Source organism: Petaurus breviceps, unplaced genomic scaffold (genome assembly GCF_028583685.1).
Source record: "Petaurus breviceps papuanus isolate PSGF00001 unplaced genomic scaffold, PetGlider_PUasm1.0 90804, whole genome shotgun sequence".
NCBI lineage: Eukaryota > Metazoa > Chordata > Mammalia > Diprotodontia > Petauridae > Petaurus > Petaurus breviceps.
The window spans coordinates 17,715,783-17,734,461 of NW_027187348.1; the positions used below are offsets into that span (position 1 = coordinate 17,715,783).

The 18,679-nt window shown below is 36.9% G+C and overlaps 1 long non-coding RNA gene across 1 annotated transcript in view; it reads left to right on the forward strand.

Moving 5' to 3' along the window:
• LOC138147740 (uncharacterized) overlaps positions 1-18,409 on the forward strand; it is a 67,341-nt gene extending 48,932 nt beyond the window's left edge. The window contains exon 2 of the long non-coding RNA XR_011164872.1: positions 18,232-18,409. This is a non-coding gene — a long non-coding RNA (uncharacterized lncRNA). The remainder of the gene's footprint in view (positions 1-18,231) is intronic.
• Positions 18,410-18,679: the final 270 nt, after the last annotated feature.

Consider the following 18,679-nt stretch of genomic DNA (forward strand, 5'->3'; position numbering starts at 1 on the left):
AAGGGGTGGCTAGGAGGCAAAGTGTATGCAGGTAAACATTGAAATGTATGAAATAATAGCTAGAATGTACATCAAAGTCGGGAATGGGCTTTACAGATATGGCTTCATTTTATTTTCACAACACCCTGAGAGCTATTAGCATTATTATTATTAATTATTACTGCTTCTATTATGCTAATTTGAAAGGTTAGATAACTGAGACTGAGAGAAGTTCAGTGACTTTCCCAAGGACACACAGGTAGTAAGTATCTGAGGCCATTTGAACTCTCTTCTTCATTCCAGACCCAGTGCTCTATCCATTGAAATTCCTAGTTGTATATTGTAGTTGCTACAGTGTGTGATGTAAGTCAAACAATGAAAACAGCATCACAATGACAACAATAATGAAAATTAAATGACAATCACAAAAAATGTTGCAAAATTATATACAAAAAGCATAGGCAGAATATAAAAATTAAAAAGATATGAGAAGCTACCCACTATGTCACCATTTTAGAGAGATGGGAGTTCCACAAGTGATGGATATTGCACATATTTTCAAATTTTCTTTTTTGTTCATTGATTAGTCATGCTGATTTTCCCTCTTCCCTCTTTTTAGTTTGTCTTTAAAAATTCCCATTAACTTACTAGAGTTATTTGTCTGGGAGGGGTTTAGGATTATGGGGAAATTATGATGATGTAAAAAGATAACAGCATTAATAAAAATGAACTAGCTGTGTTACCCTGGGTTACTCCACTAACCTCTCAGTGCTTAAACAACTCTCTAAGACTATGTTTCAGAACAAATACCACCCTGCTCTGATAGTGGAAACTCTTAATCAAGAGCTCCCTATATAAGTAATATCACATATCCAATTAAAAGGAAAAAAAATCATAGAATTTGTTTCTTATTTGAAACCGTTCATCTAACATTTTATTACTGACAGTTTTTTGAGAACTTGTGTCTACAGAGAAATCACTTGTCATAGAATCTCTCATTGTTAATCATGGCTTGTAATAATGATCAGTTTCATGATCCCCTAGTGACTGAATATATCCATCATTAAATCCAGGAAAGAATATCTCTCAAGAAAGCAAAGGAGGTCAAGTGTTACCATCAACCAAAATCTTCCAGGGATTTATAAAGATTCAATTTCAACCAATACTAACCTAGAACTAGAATTTACTTGAAATGTGACTAGGAAGTATAATGAATTCAAGGAACCTTTTTTTTTTTCAAAAATACATATCCAGCATTGCTGATGTTTCTTCATTCTGTCTACAATGGTTATTGACTTGATGCAACAAAGAGACTATTCAGAAGTTACATATTATATTCAGTGAATCAGGAGTGTAACCAATTCTGAATACCATGTTTTCATCATTTATTGTTACTTCCTTAGTGAGTTTCTTAAATACATAAAATTAATACCACGATGGAAATTTTACAAAGAATAATAATGTTTAGAATCATGAGAGAGAAAAACTATAGAACAATTTAACAGATGGACCTGGAAGTGGCTTGACTCTAAAATTAGAAGAATGAATTTTGATATAATCAAATTCATAATTCCCTTCAACTGAGAATGTGATGATTTCCCATTTTTTTTTCTTTTCAGATAACAAGCAAAACTTATGTAATAATGGAGCTGGAAAATAAGAGACTAAGTCTTCAAATGAACCAAGGACAACGGAGTGGTAGATCTGATTTAATTCTAGTGGAGAGAGTTTGTGAATTAACCACATTTATCTTCAGAGATCTGAGAAGCCAACAGACATCATATTGTAGTGCAATTAAGCTTGATCTCATAATGAATCTACTTAAAAGAATAAAAATGATTTATTAATAAAAGTTCTCTCAATTTTTCAAATAACCTTTATAAGCACCAGTTTTGTACTAGGTATAGTGCTAAGTGATGGATATATAAAGAAAAAAAAACCTGCACTGAAGGAGTTTGTATTTTATGCATTGAATCAGTGCTTCACATATTAGAGGTAACATGAAGAATGGAGAAAAGGAATAAACACTTAGTAGGACCCTAGTATGGTGTCAGGAATTGTGCTAAGCAACTTATGAAAGTATTATTTTGTTCATTACTTACAGTAACTCTGGGAGGGTGGATAATTATTATCTACATTTTGCAATCAAGGAAAATGAGGCAGAGAGAGCTTAAGTGACTTGCCCAGGGTCACACTGTTACTAAGTATCTGAGGCCAGATTTAAATTCATGTCTTCCTAACTCTAGGCCAAACACTCTGCCACCTAGCTGCATGCTGTGTGGCAAAGAGAGTGGCAGTCTTATGTAAAGACCAACAATAAGAATCTGAAAGAGTCTCTTATAACCTGAGTTCCTCTTGAATTGCTAAATCATGAATTTTCTATATTGATGAAATCACAGTGGGAAAACCTAAGAAATGCCCCTGATGAAATTGTTCAGCATCCTTCCCTTCCCTGCAACTATTTATTCTGTATTTCTTTTTTTTAATGACTCCATTATCTATTATTCTGTAATAATTCCTCCCAACTGCCAAGTATGATGAGATAACTTGTCCTTCTAGAGATATTGAAGTTTCATTTATAAAATGAATAGTAACTCAAATAAAAAATTATGAAGGTTGCTGAACCTTTTTCTAGAACACTCAAAATGTGTGGTTGACTAATATTTTGTAGAGTACTCACAAAATATGCTGCTCATCAACTAGAACATTTTTTTAATATTCCAGATTTTAATTCCTCAACTAAATAAGCATTGAGGCAGTTAGGCCTATATTTAGACACTGGTTTTGACTTCTTTGTTATTTTGGAAGAATTACATGTTTCTAAATAGAGTTGTACAGAAACCTAAAGGTATTGGTAAATAATGGCTTTGTCTTCTCAGTGATTGCATGACCAATTAACTAAAATTATTGAATATGCATAAGACTTTTAGACCCACCACAATTAATAACACAATTATTTTTTGCTAGTTCATAAAGGTTAAATAGGGAAATATTAGAAAAGAGAAAGAGAAATTCTCTACTTACTCCACTGCTATAACACAATTCAAGAAGCTTATCATTAAGCACATATGTTGGCTGTGATTTCAAAAAGGGAATAAAATTGACTGGGACTGGGAAGCATTGGTTTCCATCTGCTCAGGGAGCATTACTTTGTTTCATATCTTTCAAACAAAAGATTTTTTTTAAACTAAAGTAAAAAATAAAAACAAAAAATACTATTTTGCTTATATTGTTCATGGAAGTTATATTCCAGGCATAGTGCTAAGCATTTCAGGGATTAGAGAAGTATGTAAAATTACTCTTAAAATAAAAGACAACTGGGGCGGCCAGGTAGCACAGTGAGTAAGAGCATCGGCTCCAGTGTTGAGAAGACCTGGAGATCGAATCCTGGGCTCAGACACTTAGCACCCACCCAGAAACACCTGGCCGTGTAACCTTGAGCAAGTTACTTAACCCCGATTGCTTAAAAATACAAAAAATAATAATAATAATAATAAATAAATAAAAAATAAAAGACAACCTCGGGGGCCTATTGTTCCTTCCAGCATACAGTTTATGACCCCACCAGTCCAAGGTCCAAGTTTCTCCTCCCTGGCAAGTGCTGAAATATTAGGCCACAGATTTTGGAGTCAATCCTTTTGTCATGTCCTAATCACATACCCTTCACTGTTACCTTAGTTTATTGAGATCCATGAGTCAGACTAGTATTGTGACTACAGAGGAACAGAGAAAGCAGAGGCAAAGGCCTTCTTAAAATACCGTTAAGGCTAATACATGAAGGAAAGAGTTTCTAGTAGGAAGTGTGAGGGATGATTTCTCAGAAGCAAAGCCTCCTCAAAGGGGTTAATAGTTTTTTCCACACTTTGCAATACAACCTAAACTGTGCATGCTTACAAACTCTTGCAAAACTTTTCCACCTTTATTTGCCCTTTGTTCTTATTTGGTAGGGAAGATTCACACAAATAGATTGGGATAAAGGGAAGGGATAAGGAAGGAGAGGGCACTCTGTTAGGGTATAAAAGGAACTTGCTTTCTGGAATCAATTGGTAAGTCTTTGTATTGATGTTTTTGGTAGGCATCTCTGTCCTACACAGTTTTGGGGCCTCTTCCCAGGATTGTCCTTATTTGGGGAAGGGTCTCCCAGCCAGTCCTAGTACAGGCACCTGCCAACCATTTGCCAGTTGTCCAGAGAACAGTCTGGGAGTTTCCTTTCACTTTTAAGGAATGAACCCTAAGGACAGATACCTGAAAGCAGAAATTTTGGAAAGGGCACAACAACCACCATCCGGTGAAGAATTTAAGTCAGTCACATAAGTCCTGTGCACACAGACCAGGTAAGATAAAATTGGTGAGCCCCAATAACAGGGGCAAGAACTAGTGAGTCTCTGGATGATTGGGGAGGGGAAACAAGACTGAACTTAGTGAGGCTAGAAGGCAAGATCAGTGAGCTTTCTATAGAAAGCAAGAAGTAGTGATCACTCAACAAGATCTAGCCAGCCTCCTCTCCCCTAAGGGGAGAAGATTAGTGAGTTATCAAAAGAGAACAAGAACTAGTGAGCCTCTACCCCTTGGTAAGATACTGTGAGCCTCAAGGGGCAAGAATTGGTGAGGTTTGGGGAAATCCATGGGGAAATCCCAGTCAAAAGCAGGTAGTCAGCAACATAGCCTCATTCTGGAAGATGGCCCATTAGGGGCCAAGCTTGTTAACTGGACTTTCATTACCAAAGTAAAAAGAGAAATGTGCCTAGGAGCAAGACTTGTTTTGTGTTTGGGTCCTAAGAAAAAGAAAGATAAGAAAAGGGAGGAGGAATTATTTCCACCCCTTCAGTTCAAAGTAAGGTAGGCTGAACCATATCCTGCATCACCCAAAGTGAAAAGTTTTTGCCTATTGCAATGTACCTAGAAGGTAACTAAATCAATTCTGGCAGTATTTTAAGTGATAGGTCAGAATTTATTATAATTTGGAGGTTTATGGACTATCACATTCATGTAGGTTTAAAGTATCCAAGAATAAAAGGAGAAAGGCATTGGATGAAGGCTAATTTAAATTTGGGAACTTTGGAAACTATGAAATAACTGAGAATTTAATTTTTTCTAATGCTTTGAAAATTTATTTGTGTTACCTAAGGACACCTACACCAGTTGAGTTTTAATGAATTCAGATTTTGGAAATTTTCAGCACATAGTCACTGTCATGGGTTTAGGACCTTTCCTAAGAAGATTTCACTGAAAAGCCATTGATAAGCAGAGAAGTAAGGAAAAAATCTCTAATTAAGGTATCTGGGGTAGTTTGAGTGGAGATTTATAACCAGGAAAAAGTAGAAAGTAAATCTATGCAGATTGGAACTTTTTGTAAGCCTCTCAGAAAAGGAGGGGCAGAGGGAAGGAAGAAATGTTGCTCTCTAGGTATATAAATACTTAGGCTTTTAACTTGAAGGAGCAGGAAAGCTGCACAAAATTGGGGGATGATTATTTGAAATGTAATGGAGGACATGGGTGGTCTGAGTGAAAAAGAATGGGTGGAACAATAGTAAGCCATGTGCACATAGGCCCATGTGCTCTTTAGACATTTCTTCCCCCATCCTATAGAGATGTTGGGAAAAAGTATTTAAAGACAATTGATTATTAAGCTCCCAAGGTTTCTGGTTGGAGGGGGGAGTTAGTCATACCTTGTTAGGTCTTTTTGGTCTGGTCAAACCCTCCAGCAAATCTGATTAAAACTTTGCAAATGTTTCAGAAGGAATGAGGAATTAATGCCCAGGGAAGTTTTCTTTGGGGTCTAGGAGAGGAGAAAGGATTTTAGCTTTTTAAAGAGGTTATATACAGAGCAGGGTTTTTTTTTTAAGTGACATATAGATAAATATGATTGTAAAATGTAGAAATCAGTGTGAAAGCAATTTTTCAAATTGAATTTTGTTGTCTATAAATTGCCTTTTGAAGGCACGTGATAAAAAATGTGAAACTTATATTTGGGTATAAATGTAATAATGCTACTGATGTTTACTATGGTAGCAGATTGCTCATTTGAAATCATGGCTATTATGAAAATGTATACAGTGGTTTAAACTTATAATTTATTTTCTGTACCTTCTCTTATCTAAATGATATTAAGAAGCTGTTAAGTAACCTAAAAATTCTTATGATCTTTGTACAAAATTTCTGTGCTACTGTATGGCTGGATTCTTATTTCACAGATGAGAATACTGGGGCAAAGATGAGAGATGTGATTTTTCAAGTCTGTTTCATATATTTGTATATGTTAATTTGGATGTATGTGAAATTTATAATATTTGGGGGATTTATATTACTTAAGGACACCAAATTAGTTTTAAGGAATTTCTATGTTTGAAGGTTTATTTTTGCTTTGAGAATCAAAAGCAGTGAGAATATTGGCCCAGCATATTTTAAACTGACCTGATTACAATAGGTTATTTCAAACTGCTTGTAAACTTTCCCAGGAAAATGTGGACTTGAATGGGGAACTAAAATATTAAGAAAGCATATAAATTTTTGGATAATATTTCCTTTTAGAGGGCCAAGGGTATTAGTACTTAGTACTATATGGTCCCAAGAATGTCTTATTTACCTTAGTTTACTGTTCATTAAGGGATGGTAGTGTAACCCATGTCCTAGGGATTTTATGCGAATAATATAATTGTAAAGGTGCTTGGCACAATATTTTATACTCAAACGTTATTTGAGTGTAAAAGGTGTAAATTAAATTTACTTGTTTATGTGTAAAGCAATTTGGAAAACAATTAAATTAAGGTCACCAGATTGGTAATTAATTGGTTTTGCTTTCAAAGTTTAAATTTAGGTATAGTTCTAGGCTTTCTTTTGCTGTGTAACTGAGTAAATGGGTGCATTATCTGTATTATAAGAGAAACAGTTTCCCTTATAGTCTAAAAAATTGTTCAATTAAGAATTATACTGTCAGAGGAACAGAAAAATAATGAATGGGGCATTCTGACCATGTGTTGTAATATTTTGAAGTATTGTCATTTAATAAATTATAAGCTTCCAAATTTGTTTTTGTTTAAAATGAAGTTTCAGTTAAAATTGTTTTCCTAAAAGAAAATTGGTAATGATAGTGAATGAATAAGACCCAGGCCTGGGGACATAAGGAATGTTAAGATTCTAGGGATGAGGAGGCCAGGAGGGTTGGGGAATTAAAACTGAGAGAAGAACCTATATTGTTTCTCATCCCCTCAGTTGATCTGAGTCTGACTCTCACAGCTCCTGACTGGGGAGGAAGAGCAACTGGCAGTAGATCTAGGTGATGAAAAAAACCTTCAAGATGGCTCCTACTCTCATGAGGTACTGAATAAGATGAGACAGATTTTACAACACCTACACCAGGGCAGCCATTGGGATGTCCAGAACCTGTGTGATGCAGTCTTGACCCGGTATGTATGTCCTGGAACATACACACTGGCATGTCAAATGGTCGATGGCTGCATTGTGTGTCAAAGGACTAACATACAGTCAATGCCAGCCTCCAGTGGAAGGGAAGCCTCTAGGTATCAGGCCCTTTCAAAGTATACAGGTGGACTTCACTGAGGTACCACCAGTACGATGACTAAGATACCTGTTGTTCATTGTGGATCACCTCACATCATGTGTGGAAGCCTTCCCTTTTGCACAGGCTACTGACTCTAAGGTTATTAGAACCTTGTCAGAACAAATAATCCCTAGATATGGACTGATGGAACATAAAGACTTGGATCAAGGGACCCATTTCACAGAAAAACTTTTACAATCCATTATCAAAGCTTTAGAGATATCCTGGGAACTCTAAACCCCCGGCACCCTCCTTCTTTTGGCAAAGTAGAAAGAATGAATCAGGAAATAAAGAAACAATTAACTAAACTAATGGAGGAGACTCAGTTGCCTTGGACAAAATGTTTACCCCTAGCACTCCTTAGGATCAGGAAGAAGCCCCAAAGGACATTGGCTTATTCCCCTATCAACTTCTCTCTCTATGGTGACCCCTATCCCACACAACCTCTCACTTCTCTCCTCACTTACCCTGAAAGAACATGTCCCCTAGGGTTTCCAGTTCATGGGTTCCAGCCAGGTGACTGGGTATTGATCCACACCTGAAAGAAGGAAAAGCTGACTCTTGCCTGGAAAGGTCTATACCAGATCCTCTTCACTGCTGACACTGCTGTTGCAACCAAAGAAAGAGGTTGGACTTATCATACATACCTGAGTGAAGGGATGGATGCCAGCCCCAACCAAGTGGACTGTAGTATCACCAGATACTGAAGCCTTAAAACTGACTTTGAAAAAGGGATAAACGCATTCATGAGCGAGAGAACTGTTGTGGTTTTATTGTTTCTGTTGGTTGCTGTACCCTTGCTTTGCTTTGCTGCAGATATTTTCTTTTGCCTCTGGCCCATAGGCCTTAGTTATGGGATTAGCATGTTGTCCTCCTACTCTTAACCGAGAGAATGGGTTTATACAATTAATGGAGAGTGTAGCAGAGAGTTTTCCTCCTGTTAGCTTTTAGTGGAATTATCTTACTCCCAGTGTGTCTCCCCTGTATGATGTAACTGATTCAAGATTCCTTGTCCTGTTTGGTAAAAATCAAAGGGAAAGGAAATATTAAATTGATGGTTCTGAAAAGTCAGGGTTGGGTGCCAGTCTGAGACCACCCTGATGGAGATTCTTAAGAAGAATTATTGGAAGAGGTCTTTCACCAATGGTGTGAGAAGTCTTCAAGTTGTAAGAAATAGAAATGGGGGACTGTGAGGTATGATTTCTCCCAAGTGAAGCCTCCTCAAAAGGGTTAAAACTTTTTTCATACTTTGCAACACAACCTAAACTGTATACACTTGCAAACTCATGCAAAACTTACCCACCTTTTCTTGTCCTTTGTTCTTTGTTGCTGGGGAAGAGTCACACAAATAGATTGTGCCCCTGAAGCTCAGTCAATGGGATAAGAAGAAGGGAGTTGGTGGGGGGGGGGGCTGTTAAGGTATTAAAAGACCTTGCTTTCTGGAATCAACTGGTACTTCCCTGGCCAGCACCATTAGAGCAATGAGAGGGGTACCCTTTCTCTTGAGAAAACAATAAACTTATTTCTGCTTTCAAGTATCTAAGTCTTTGTATTGATGTTTTTTGGTAAGTGACCTAAGAAGGAACCTAAGAAAAATGGAAAAATGATTCAACTATGCTGTTTTCTTGGAGTCCCCCTCTAAAGTGGCCTCATTAGATTCTCTTTACCAGCTTAATGGGTGGAGGTCTATGAAACTGACTTCCCCAGAGGGAAGCATGAGGACAGAAGACATCATCCAGTGTCTGTGAAGGACAAAGGAATTTTGAATTATGGAGCTTATGCAATTTAAGAGAAAACAGACAGTCACTGGGAGGACTGAGAGGAAAGCAGAGTAGGTGGCCAAGTACAAAGGATTTTCCATTTCTGCTCAATATTTTGTCAGGAGAAATTCATACCCTAGTTCACAAATCTAACTCGCCCTGGAGGTCAGCTTAGGAATGGAAAAATGTAGAAAATTGAAGTGAAGGAAGAAGTGGAGTTGCAAAGAATAGATGTTATGAAAAGAGAACAAGCCTGGTTTCAGAAGTTTCTTGGAGCTTCCCTTCAGCTGTTTACCCCTATTTACTAATGGCCATAGGTCTTGCCTAACTGGTGGTTTGGAGAGAAAAAAATAATAGGTAGTAATAGGTAGGTCCATGTCAATACTGTCTGGTAGAGAAAGGAAGGGACACATTTTAAGAAATTGGATTACAGTAAGAATATAATAGAATTAGATATCATGGCACCAGAAAGACTGCTAAAGTCTGATACAGACTGGCAAATTTAAGAAAAAATATGGGGAATAAATCTAGGAAAAGAATCAACATAATGAATAAGTAAATCGTGAAGAAGGAAACTGACTTAAAAACTTCCAAGAATGGTAAAATAATGTAACAAAATATATGAGCCCTTCAAAAGTGATGGTGATGAAACTGAAAACACCCAGAATGATTAAGAGAAATAAAAAATTTAGAAAAAAAAATTATGAGAAAGAAAGAAAAATTGAGCTTTTAAGTAAATATTTCAAGTCAATTAAGAGAGTAGAAAATTTAGAACAAGTAATGGACATGTTTTCTAGAAGAATTGAAAAAAGAGAAATTAAAAATTCAAATAAAAATTTATAGGAAAGAGGACAATTAATTGAACAAAATCAAGATCATACAAGTGAAAATATACAAGTTCTGTACAAATAAGGATATAGCTTAAACATAGAATGTGAATTGATAACGTAAGGAGTTTAGGTCTTGGGGGAGAAGGGACAACCTGATTCTAGATCAGGAAAAAGCACAGGAAGATTTACCCAAATTATTGGCAATGAATTTCAAAAGTACAGATTAAAAGAATATACAGGGATCTTCAGAGCCTTCGGGTGCCGGTGTTTGTGGGCTGGATTAGCCAGGATGGTGGAGAAGAAAACTTCGGTGTGGTCCCAGGACCCTGGGCAGCAGAGGTGCTGGACCGGGCTGCCCGGGCTCCAGCTGGAGGCCTTGAATCAACCGACAGCTGCAGGCCTTGGAGAACGACAACTTCCAGGACGATCCCCACGTCGGCCTTCCCCGGCTGGGCAAGAGGCTGCCGCAGTTAGACGATGATACCGACATCGGAAAGAAGAAGAAAACTAGAGATCATTTTAAACTATGTTTTCAAAAGAACTTCCAGGACCTTCTGGAAGGGCAGAATTTAAGTGTGACTGAGGGCCCTAACTATCTCACAGCCTGTGCAGGGCCCCCTAGTCGGCCCAGCGCTCCTTCCGTGCAGTGTGACTTTCCTTCTCCTTATACTTGTGTCAGCTGTGGAGCTAGATACTGTACTGCCCGCTGCCTTGGCACACACCAAGAGACTCGGTGTTTGAAGTGGACAGAGTAAGTCTGGGATCTTTCCCCAAGGAAAGAAAACCCTGCTTTGCTTTTTTCCGGAGAGAAAAGATGAAACTATTGGGACTTTACAGCTTCCTAGATAGGACTTTTCCTCAATTTCTCTTTTCTTTCTTTTATTTTTTAATTTTGTAATTCTGTAGCCCACAAATATCATCAAAATCAGCATTTCCAAATACACAGAAGTCACAAAATATGATTAATACATAAAATTCTTATATATATTTTGCATCCTTTAAAGGATATAATAAATCCAACATGTTAATTTCAGAGCTGCCCTGCTTGTCTCTTTCAGAACCCCCTTCTGTGCATTTTTAAAAATGTTGTAGTGATATCCTTTCTTCATTTTTTGGTATATCTATTGCTTGTTCTCTTCTTCCTTATAAATCCATCCCATTAAAAAAAAAAAGCAACCTACTGCAATAAATAAGTATAATCAGGCAAAACAGATCTGAAAAGGTATATCTCTTAATCCTGTTTCTTTTCTAACAAGAAAGATAAGAACTGAGGAAATGAGAGCCCCTTAGCTCTAAGTCTTGCCCCCAGTTTTTTGGTTTAGATGGGGGAGGTGGTATGGGACTAAATCCACAAAACACTACAGTTCAATCTCTGTGTCTCTAATAAAGCCATAAGAAAAAGCCTTGTCATAAAGAAAAGAACATACAGAAATTGGACAGAGAAAAAAGTCACTACTTTAGGCATCAGCAAGAATTTGTTGAGTACCCATTATAGGCAAGGCACCATGCTAAACACTGTGGGTAAAAAATAAGAAAAAAACAAAGATAATCACTGCCTTCTAGGGACTTTCATTCTAAAGTGTGATGCAACATATAAAAGAAAACTAAAGTTTTCAGGCAGAGCAGATAAAAGAAAAGTAACGCATGATGTGGAAGTCCAGACAGAAGTGGAGCCAGGAGATGAATGAATGATGCATGGATTGAACCCTTCCACAAAATGGAGGTTCTGGGAAGAACTCACCAATGTGAGAAGGGGCCAACTAGGGTAGAGGGATGTTCAGTTTGAATTCAACTCCCCCAATAAAAGTATGATTAAGATTTGATCCTAAAACATTTAACAATATCGTACAAAACCAAGAAAAACAAAATTTCACATTTCAGGAAACTCAATGAGAATAGAGTAGGATTGTTTCTCATTTATGAGAAATGAAAGGAACAATTAGATTATATTAAAAAGAAAAACAAATGCAAGTTTGTCTCCCTCTTCCAGTCTATCCTTTTAAGTAGAAAGTAATAATCAGTGAAAGAAATTGACTTTTAGCAAAAAGAAACAGAGTGAGAAGATAATCTGCATAAAATCATGAAAGAGAAGAATAAAAGGGTTCCAATAGCAATGAAAGACTAAACAACAAAATGTTGCTGTTTCTAGCGCTACAAATAGCTTTTAAATATAGGATTTTATTTTTTTCTGTTTAAAAGGATAATCATGTTCTTGTTTCTTGATGTAGACACAGCTTATGAATATAGGAGTTTGTTATTTTCTGTTTAAAAGAATATTCCCATGTAGTATGAAAGACATTTAAAGAACAAAGAAAACATTTCTGGGCCAATTGATCTAAGGCACAAAGGATAAAGAAGTTAAATAAATCCAGAGAGAGGGTAAGAAAATAAATGAACTTTTTTTAGAATAAAAAAAAAAACTATGTCCCCTCCTTAGTAATTTATTTTCATATTAATGGAAAGTATGTAAACCTGCATATGTGGATCTAGGAGTAGGGAACCAGAACATTAAAGAAGACTCATAATGAAAAGAGGATGAGAGGTTTTTAATCTCTCCTCTTACCTTTGGGAAAGTACAAAAGTAAGGCTAGAAGGGTGGCTAGGTGGTGCAGTGAATAGAGCACTGGCCCTGGAGTCAGGAGGACCTGAGTTCAAATCTGGCCTTAGACACTTAGCAATAGCTGTGTGACCTTGGGCAAGTCACTTAACCCCAATTGTCCTGCCTTCCCCACTCCAAAAAAGCAAAAAAATAAAATAAAATAAGTATGGTTAGATCATTTGAGAGCAGTTACCTGGCATGTAAGATAATAGATTTAGGTCTAGAAGGGTCCTTATAGGGCATCTTGTACAACTTCTTTGGTTTTACAGATAAGAAAACTAAGGCACAGGTCAAACAAGTAGTGACTGGCAAACTTGAGATTCAGACCTATGCCTTTGATCAAATGAGATATCTATAAAAGCACTTAGTATAGTGCCTGACACATAGGAGGTACTATGAAAATGCTTATCCCTTTTCCTTCCTACCCATTACTTTGACTCATTTTACAGCTGCCTTTCTACTTCTTTGTGCTGACAGATTCATGTGGAATATGTTATGACATTAAAAGGAATAAGTGATGATGAAAAAGGCAAGAAGTAGTACTGGGTCCCTCAAATTTGGGTTAGCAAATTATTGCTGCTGGCTATGAATTCATATTCTTGGAAATGAACATTTTTCAACATTACAAGAACCATCAAGTAATATGAAGTGCCATCTTTAATCAAAAATTAGCTAAAATATCAAGTTTTGGAAGGATTTCACATTTTTTATCAGCTAGAAGGCATTCTGAATTTTTTACCAGCAGAAGGGTAGATTTGACAGAGTAATTGTGAGATGGAGGAATTTTTGGAATAAAACATAAAATGCCATGTTCCGATTTGTCAGAACCATGACATAGGTTAAAGTGAGAGGGAAGTTGTCTTGAAGACAATAAGACAGAAAGACTTCTAGATAATCCTAAGGACTTTGTAAAACTAGCAAACTCATTCTTTCATCCACTTTATTAATCTATTTGTTTAGTATAGAACAGAGAAAATAACACAGGATTTGAAGTCAGACCTGGATTGAAATTGCATGTCTGTCATCTTGCAGTGAAATGACTAAAAAACTTTCACATCAAAAGAAATCACAACCACATAGATGGACAAATGTGTGGAAAGCAGACAAAATTGACCTGCAACATGGCCAGGCACTATAAAGAATGACTCCCCAATAAATAGTGCAGATATATAGAATTTGTATAGAATATGCATCATGTAGTAGACATTGCTGTAACATGAATATACCTGGATAGTACCACTATTTGTAGTGGCATTTTCAAATAAAAGGACATGAACTGTATATTCAAGTGAATGAGAAACATATGTTTTATTTATAACTTTCAAATTAAAGGGAGATGGTGCTTGGCAAAATGAGTTCTGAGATGTGCCAATTCAAAGACACATGGGAAGAAGTTTGGACTGCTCAATAAATACAAATAAGGAAAGATTTCTACATCTCTCTTCTCATATTCTCTCCATGGATTTGATCAGAATTCAGTAATTTGCAAATAAGTGGAAACTGTCTTTGCTAACATAAAATAGAATTTTGATTAAATCAGAAACATGAATGGGTATTATGGAGAAAATATTAAGGGAAACAGAAAAGTTGTGGAAATGAGACTGAAAGAGAGGGTATCGAGCAAAATGTTTAGCATGAGCTTGTGCTTGTTGAGATACTGATAAGAAAATAGAGAATTAAAGAAATTATAATAATTGCTATTTTTATAAATAAATAATGTGCTTTTGAACACAATATTCCTAGTTCTCTCCCATTATGCCCCTGAATGTGTTTTCCTTGCCCATGTAAGGAAATAGAACATATTTTGATCTTCTTTCTCAATAACAAAATAGAATACAAGGAACATTTTTTAAGCATTTTCAATGTGCAGAACACTGTGCTAGGTGCTAAAACTCGCTTTAATTTCTTTTACAATCTAATTAACCAGTTTTGTGTTGGATACAATAAGAAAAGTGCAGATTATGTGCACACTTTGAAATATCCATGGTGACCAACACAAGTGACCCTGTACTATTCATATACTTTTTGTTAAACAGGGATACAATACTTCACATTGAGGAACAGTTTTTCATTGGACAAAATACATTATATGCATTAGCTCATTTAATTCTCACATCCCTATGAATTAGGTAATATTTATTGTTCCTGGAGAATGTTAGTGATTTCCATGAGATTATGCAGTTAGCAAGTGACAGAAGAAATATAATTCAAATAGAGGTGTTTCTGATTCCAAATTCTAGCACTATTTTCACTAACTCTAAAAGGCTGCTCAGACAACAAAGGTTACCGTAACTTTCAAATGATATTACTTCAGTCCAGTGAGAAGAATGCCCTAGGGTTTTGGTCACCTGCAAGTAGGGACGTGACTACAGTTCCCAGTGTATCTGTATCTGTTGCTTCATCATTTATCCATCACCACAAACTCTGAAGTAGGTGAAAATGGCAAATTGTTTTGGGTGATTTTTAAATAAATTCTTGTATAAATTGTATTTAAGTGAGGAAGAATTGAATGAAGTCATCATCCTCATTCTTTCTTCCAGAGTCATTAAAATCCTGGGGCTAGACAAAAATCAAGAGAACAGATGATGGTCTAGGATGCAGTGAATGACCTTGGCATCTTCAGGGTCTAACCAAGTACTAAGCACTCTGTAGTATTTTCTTCTGCTACTTTCATGACCATTAGAAGGAATTGTTCTCATTCTCCCATTCTACCAAGGCACATTTTCACATACTTGGTTTAGACACCCCCTAATTCAATGGGTTTAGACCCATTGATTTCCTTGAATCGAATTCAGTATTTAATGAAATGGTTTACCAGGGTGTGGCCACTGTATATGCTAAAGCTTTTTAGAGTCACAGAGGAGAGTTGAATGACTGGTTGTATACCCAAGGTGGAAAGCATCCCTGAAAAAGGTTCAGCAATCCCCACAGCAGAGGTGTTCTGTGAACACAGAGAGCAGTGATGACATCACTCTCCAGATCATACAACCTTTGAAGCACTGAAAACTCAGAGACACCTTCACCTAAACAATTAGCTCTGAAAGCAGTACAGTGGGGAAAAAAACTGAAGCTTAGGACAGTCTCCCCTCCCCAAGGTGAGCAAAGCCCATCTTAACATAAAGTTCAAAGTCAAGAAAAAGACTGGATAAATGAGCAAACAACAACCCCAGAACAAAGCCATAAAATTTTACTGTGACAGGAAAAATTAAGACACAAACTCCAAAGAAAACAACATAAAAAAAGATATATAGCCAAAGTATCAAAAGGGAAAAAAATCAAATTGAACATAAACCCAACAAAAATTTCTGGAAGAGATTTTAAAAAGAGATAAGAATACCAGAGGAAAAATTGGGAAAAGTAATAAGTGACACAAGAAAATTATGGGAAAAAAAAGAATAGCTTGATAAAATAGTTGGCAAAAATACCAAAGAAAAGAAATTCTTAAAAAAAAGAGTAGGTCAAATGGTAAAAGAGGTACAAAACTCATTGAAGAAAATGACTCCTTAAAAAAAAAGAAGTAGTCAAATGGGAAAATAGATACAAATACTCACTGAAGAAAATAAATCCTTAAAAATTAGAATTGGGCAAGTGGAAGCTAATGACTTGATGAGACATCAATGCACAGTAAAACAAAATAAAAATATGAAGAAATAGAAGAAAATGTGAAATGTATGATTTGAAAACCCATTTATCTAGAAAATAGATTGAAGAGAGATAATTTGAGAATTATTAGACTACCTGAAAGCCATGATCAAAGAAAGAGCCTAGACATCAAATTTCAAGAAATTCCACAGGGAAATTGATGCAATATCATAAAACCAGATAGTAAAATAGAATTTAAAGAATCAAGCAATCATTTCCTGAAAGTGATCTGAAAATGAAAACTCACAGAACTATTATGGCCAAATTCCAGAGCTCCCAGTTCAAGGAGAAAATAGTTCAAGTAGTGTAATGGCAAGCAGTTATACTTTTCTGCCTCTTTCAGTTATCCAAGTGCCTTTGAGACTTGCCTTTGATTGTATCAAGTCTTTGTTGGAAACAGTATACATTGTGTTGCCTTTAATAGGTCTAAGGGAGTTTGGAGACCTTCTCTGCCCTTGATAGGCATAACATCATCACATGGAACCCACGGTGGGAGGAGCTTGCCAAAAGAGCAGAACAGGAAGGAGCACAGCAGAGAAAAGCTCATGAGTGTGCTGAGACCAAGCAAAACTGAGAGGGACAATGTTTGTGATGTCTGGCATTCTGTCTGTCTGTTCTGTCTGTGTTGATGTTACTTTCTCAGAAGAAAGCATTCTCTCTGTTGAAAGAGGACTTTACAGAAGCCCTGAGAGGACTTTACTGCTGACATAGAAGTCGTGAAAAAGGACTTTACTGCTATTTACAGAAGTCCTAAAAGAGGGATTTACTGCAGTTTACAGAAATCCTAGGACTTTACTGTTTATTTGTGCTTGATTTCTTACACAGAAACTTTGTCTGTTGGTTTGTGTTACTTTGTCAGACAGAAAGTGAATTGAGATGATGTGATAGTAATGGCAATTAAAGATTCCCCTGTATTGGCTTGGTTTTCAAATTGATTGTATTAAAACCCAGAGTTTGTTAATCCCACCTGTGGGATGGACTTTTTGATGTGAAAAGAAAGTCCTGACTGGGAGGAGCTGGTGACGTAGATTTGGAGAGACAAGAGAGAGGCGGAAGTTCTTTTTGGAAGCAGCACCTCGTGTAGAGGGAGAGACTAAGAGATTGCTGGTGGCCGCTTTGAATTGCCCTGGACTTTTGAGACCTGCCCCCTGAGCTGCCAAGGACTGAGGAGACATGGCTGTTTTGCTGGTACTTTGTCTGTCTGTTTTGATGTTATTTTGCCAGATTTGTCCACTGGTGAAAGACTGTCCTGTTGAAGAAGTCCTGGAACCTGGCATTTGGTTAAGAAGGCCTGAGACTGTCCTGCAGACAGAGAGTGAATACTGTCCACTGATGAGGGACAGTACTGTTGTTGCAGGGGTCTGGAGACTGTCCGGCAGACAGAATGAATACTGTCCACTGGTGAAGGACAGTGCTGTTGTTGCAGGGGTCTGGGAGCCTTTCTGTTGGTTCAGAAGCCCTGAAGAAGGATTTTCTTGTTGTATGTTTACAGAAATCCTGGGAGAGGGCTTTGCTAATGTGTTCAGGGGTTCTAGGACTGTTCTACAGACAGAGGATAAATTCATGAAGTGACTGGCAATGTATCTTATGGCCTTGCTAAGCCTTGTCTCCCCAGGAACTAAGATTGCTGAGAACTTGCCTCGTGTCAAGATGAAGAAAAGACCTCCATTTGGGTATTAAGTGCTGTGTTTAAACTTGATGTAACTCTGGGGTAGATTCAATTGTGATCCAGGGGTGGGGAACTTTTGACCTTTTTGTGTTCTATGGTTGAGCAAATGAATGTATTTTACTTATGTTTGGAAACTAATCTCCATTTGAGAAGAGGGGCTTTGTGGTGGACTTAATTAAGGTATAGCCTAGGGGTGGAGAAGTATTTGGAACAGAGACTTTGTAATTGATTGAATGATTGGAAAGTCCTGGGGTGGGGTAGGCCTTGGAGATGATTTAATCACACTTAGTAAATGCTGTATTTTGAATGATGTCATGTTTTGATCTTCTCTGTTCTGGGTTTGTTACTGAATAAAATAGAGAGCACCTATGCTGGTATTTTGAACCTGGGAAGTTGCCTTTGCTTGGTATTACATTACAGATGATAGTGCCAGCAATGTGTGTAATAACTTTGTAGTTCCGTTAAGCTTAATGTGTCTAAGTATTGTACTTCTGTTAAACTTTGTCTTCCTAGAAACAAACTTTGAAGAACTTGGAGTGGAGAAGTAAGTTGAAATATAGAGCTGGAGCAGAGAGCTGCCAGCTACACGTGAGTCTAGGCAAAAGCTGGGAGCAGTCAGTCCATGGAAGAGGAGTCATG